Source organism: Ostrinia nubilalis, unplaced genomic scaffold (assembly GCF_963855985.1).
Source record: "Ostrinia nubilalis unplaced genomic scaffold, ilOstNubi1.1 SCAFFOLD_41, whole genome shotgun sequence".
Lineage (NCBI taxonomy): Eukaryota > Metazoa > Arthropoda > Insecta > Lepidoptera > Crambidae > Ostrinia > Ostrinia nubilalis.
This window is the reverse complement of record NW_026973583.1, coordinates 30,001-35,000: the sequence shown is the minus strand read 5'-3', so window position 1 is coordinate 35,000 and position 5,000 is coordinate 30,001. Positions and strand designations below refer to the sequence as shown.

The window sequence follows — 5,000 nt, the reverse complement described above, 5'->3', positions numbered from 1 at the left end:
CCCCCTAAGGGTAATCATTATGGATTAACGAGATTAGAACCAGAACAGTAGGCCCACAACCGCTACTATCCCGCTACAGAGGCTATTGTACCGGTAAGATGGTAAGCCCCCTGGCGAGTGTTCGCTATAGGTGATTGTATGTGGGGCGTGCCCTGTACTATCTAGGTTGCACAACCAGGGGTCGGGACCCGGCAGAATCCCTTAAGCGGGGGGGAGGAGTGTCGAACCCTCCGCGCTCTCAACACGTGTATTGGTGATTTGGTTGAATCTGGTCCAGTTCATGTGGCTACCTCTCAACACGAACCCTGGAAAGGACCCTAAAAGGGACACATTTATGCCGATCACATGCTTTAGAAATCTGTATGACGCTGCACTCCAGACACCTCGCCAGGATAGCGTACAGGAAGTGAAGTGAACCGCACTTTCATCGGACAGATTCAGTCTGTCTGCAATCAACCGGGGCAACCCTTCGCGACGCCCGTATTTATTACGTTTGTCACGATGAGTGTCATCCAGCGACCGCTGACCCGAAACTATCTGTGCGTCCACAACGACCCCGACGCCGTCCCTCACGGCTATGATATCTGGCTTACAGACGGCACCCGAGAGGCAAACGATTCGAGGCTCCATTTCCACTCTCCAACCTTTGGCTACCATGTGCTCTCCGAGAAACTTCACAATTCCGTTATGGCGCTCAATACGACCGCCGTGCGTTCGGAAACACTGTTGTATGCAGTGGGCCGTAGTCTCCCTGAATGTGCAACCTGCACGACAGTTCAACTCGGCCTCACGACCAGTGCGGCGCCCCCTTGTCGTGCGAATGCGCGACGGGAGCGCGTTGATGTGCGTATGCACGAACTGCACGTAATCACGGCCAGTATACTCCGAGCATCTTTCCCTTATCCACTTAGTGGACGCGGGTGTCCGTGACGACTCGCGGAGTTCGAATCCATCAACTGACGCATAGAGTTTTTCACGCCAATACAGTTTGCTAGATCTCACATTGGCATCCTTAGGGTCTTCGAGTGAAAACTTGATATGTTGCTTATTGGCCCATTTGAGCTTCTTCTGAATCCTTGCGGATTTGGCGGCAGCTCTAGCAGCAGACCACCGCGAAGAGCCGAGCGCCCCGTACCTCTTTACAATGAGTTCCGGTATACTCGTCCTAAGCGATGGGATCGCCAGGCCGCCGTCCTTGATTCTCGAATGAAAGTATCCAACAGGCACATCGTTAGGAAGTCTCAACCATTTGCGCACTGCACTCCGGATTTGTACGTCGAGCATTCTCAACCTGTCGTCCGTGATATTGCCCAGCACGAAGCCGTGCAAAAATCTCGGGATCAGGTGGGTCCTTACCACCTCAAGCCGCTGCTGCGGTTTGAGAGGCGCCTTGGAGATGTTGTCCAGGGCTCGCCCAATGTCTTGCTCTAACGTCACGCATCCAGATGCCTTAAAATCGACACCGAGATAGCGCCAACGTTCAACGCAACTAACTTGACGCAACCACTTCGACCCAATACGGAAAACCCGGCCGGTCAGATAGTGATGCTTCTTGCGCTTCCCGTCGGGCACCATTGAAATCACCGCGCTTTTTGCACAGTTCAACCGTAACCCCACGAGTTGCCCCGTTTGGTATACGCTGTCAATGGCTGTCTGCATCCCCACTTGAGATCCCGTGACAAGGACTAGGTCATCGGCGTAAGCCATCGCCGAGACACGCTCGGTTTCAAGCCTGTAGCCTACCTCTTGTGGCAGGGACGCAAGAACAAGATCCATTGTCATGTTAAAAAGCCAAGGCGAGAGTGGATCTCCCTGGCGGACTCCTCTACCGACTTTCACAGGTTCGCTCGAGTTCCCATTCACGGCTAAGGTGGTAGTTGCCGTCTCGTACAGTCGAGCGATATAGTCGCAAAAGGCCCCGGGCAGCCCCCGCCCTCTAAGCACCTCCACAAGTGCCTTGTGGGACACTGTGTCGAATGCCTTCGAGAAGTCGAGCACCGCCACGTGACACTCTCGCAACTTTTGCCTGCTATCCCCCAGTACAGCGTCCAGTACCGCGGAATTCTCCAGGGTACCGTCGGCGCAGATAAATCCGCGTTGTCGTACATCAGGGGGGCAACACCTCTCCAATCTCCGCGCCAGGATCGAGTGCAGGTGCCTGAGCGGTACCGACGCGATTGAAATCGGCCGGTAGTCGCCCGGGTCTGCAGGATCATCCTTCTTCGGCACGAAGATGGTCCGGCATTGTCGCAGCGGTTCCGGTATCTCGCCAGCAGTCATCCAGGTGTTAAAGAGCTTCACCTTACTTTCCAGAGAGACGCCTCGCCAGTCTTGCGAGCGAATTCCGTCGGGTCCTGGCGCTGTCCGTAGGTCTACGATGGTCGCCTTCACCTCGTCAGAAGTTATGGGCTCCCAGAGCGGAGAGAAGTCGTAGCCGCCCCCGTACAGCTCGTCCCCGCGTAAAGCGGTTAGAGCTTCCGGTGTGGGCCCAGGAGCGTTCGACACTGTCTCCAGAATCGGTCGCCAGTAGGCGTCCAACTCCTTCAAACTGTGCTTCACGCCCCTGCATCGGCCGTCGATCACTTCCGCTGCAGCGCGACCGGGACACTTCCGATACATCTCCTGAATTCGGGCGTACTCCTCTCGCCTGCGGGCTCGGTTCGATCTTTTTGCAGTCTCGGTCTCTTTACAACCGTCGTCACGTCCAGGTTTCAGCTTACCCCGCCGCCGGGACTGCGGCTTCATCCGCGAGGCGCCGCTGGCTAGCAGCTTCTCGATGATGGCGCCGCAGTCACTCGTCGGCGGGGTCGCCGCCGCTGGTCTTCGGCTAGGCGGCGCGTCCAAGGGCTGGGCCGCCGGCGTCTGTGGAGGACTATGGGAGGTCAGAACGGGTGGTGTCAATTCTGTACTGTGATTTGCGTTATCACGTTGAGGGGAGGGTGACGCGTTTGAAGATCGTGCACCTCGATCTTTGGCCTGACACACGGCCTTATATTGCTCAACAAGAGCCTTATATGATTTTGCCCTGCGAGCACCCTTGATCCCCTCTAAAGATCTCTGCAGCGTTGCGCCAAGCGCTGTCCAGAGTCTTTTGTTGATCACCGCCCCGTCTTCCATCCCCAACTGAGCCTCCGTCTTGGCCAGCAGCGCCAGTTCCTCTTCGCGCCACCGTCGCTTCACCTGCGGCGGCTTTGATTCGTCATTCGTTTCCACGGGGTGGGCCCTACGTCTGTGGACGCCAAGCCCCGTTTTGGTCGTGAAGTCCCGGCCACAGTCCGGACACGGGTATCCCATCACACCATCTACACCCATCGAGTTCGCGGAGTGCCCTCCACTCCCCGAAGTTCCAAGCGCTACGCCCGGTGGCCCCCCGGCCAGCCGAGAGACGCTATTATCTATTTTGTCCTGAGCGATTGAAATTAAAGGGGAAGCGGGCTGCTAACCCGAATCCCCCGCTCGCCCACGATTTTTGCAAGGCCGTACCCGAAGGATAATCGCTAGGCTTGGGATGACTCTAAAAGATGACACCCCCATCACGGCTCTTGTGGTACCTCCCCCACAAGCTCACTTGGACCACAGACCCAAAAGTTGTTCGATAGGGCCTGCCGCGCCGCTCATAATGAGGGTCCAAGGACAAGCCTGACCGAGCGCTCAGCCGCCCCGCCAATCCCGGCTTCGGGACTGTTGCGCGACGACTGAGCACTTGGCGGAAAACGCTAACTCCCGGTCTACCAGGGAGTCTACTGGGAGTAAGTACAGTTCCACGGTCGCTGGATCCTGCACCCTTCTTTAGTTCTGTAGACTCACCCCCCCCCCCTCATCAGCGATCGCAGCGACACCACGTGCAGGTTGAGGGTAGGAGTTGGGCTAACAGCGGCTTGCTGCTCGACCCCATTGCACTTAACGCCCAGAGCTGCTTCCCCTCCTGGGCGCTGCTGGTCTTGACCGACCCGAAGGGGCACTGGACGCCAAGTGGAGCAACTTACTCTCTTACTGCCTTTCGGCTAACCAGCGTTCATGCGAGTCGTCTGAGTGAAGACAATATCGGATGCCAGGACTTATAGCGCCGAGTCCCTCAAGGAGAAGCGATACGCAATCACAACTGGTTACAGGTCCGCATTTCTGCCGCGACCACGTGTCACCACGGGTAAGAGAGTCATAGTTACTCCCGCCGTTTACCCGCGCTTGCTTGAATTTCTTCACGTTGACATTCAGAGCACTGGGCAGAAATCACATTGCGTCAACACCCGCGAGGGCCATCGCAATGCTTTGTTTTAATTAGACAGTCGGATTCCCCTTGTCCGTGCCAGTTCTGAGCTGACCGTTGAACGGCGGTCGTACAGAACCGCGCCGATCGCGCACGAGACGAAACCGACACGGCCTTACGGCTAGGAAGATCCGCGGAAGGCCGGAACGCGGGTCCAGCTTCTGCCCAGACACCTCCGAGGAGGGCTGAGCGTCCACCAGGCCCGGCACCGGCCGCCTCCGCTTCCCGTCCAAACCCGACACGCCCCGGTCCTCAGAGCCAATCCTTATTCCGAAGTTACGGATCCAATTTGCCGACTTCCCTTACCTACATTATTCTATCGACTAGAGGCTCTTCACCTTGGAGACCTGCTGCGGATATGGGTACGAACCGGCGCGACTACTCCGCGTACATCCCTCACCTGAATTTTCAAGGTCCGCAGAGAGTATCCGGACACCGCCGCAAATGCGGTGCTCTTCGCGTTCCGAACCATATCTCCCTTCTATAGGATTCCATGGAACTCGAACGCTCAGGCAGAAAAGAAAACTCTTCCCGGACCTCTCGGCGGCGTCTTCAGGCCACTTTGGGTTACCCCGTCGAACATTCGCTTTGAAACGAAGGAACGATTATTGAAACGGTTCCGCTGCCGGGTTCAGGAATAGGAACCTGATCCCCTTTCGCTCAAAGGGCGTTATTTATCAATTCACAATTGAATGGAAAAAACACGCCACATCGACATAAGATTTCTCCTTGA

General features: G+C 56.5%; 1 pseudogene; it reads right to left on the bottom strand.

Moving 5' to 3' along the window:
• The window catches only part of LOC135087572 (large subunit ribosomal RNA), an 8,115-nt pseudogene that overhangs the window by 1,284 nt on the left and 1,831 nt on the right, over window positions 1-5,000 (bottom strand).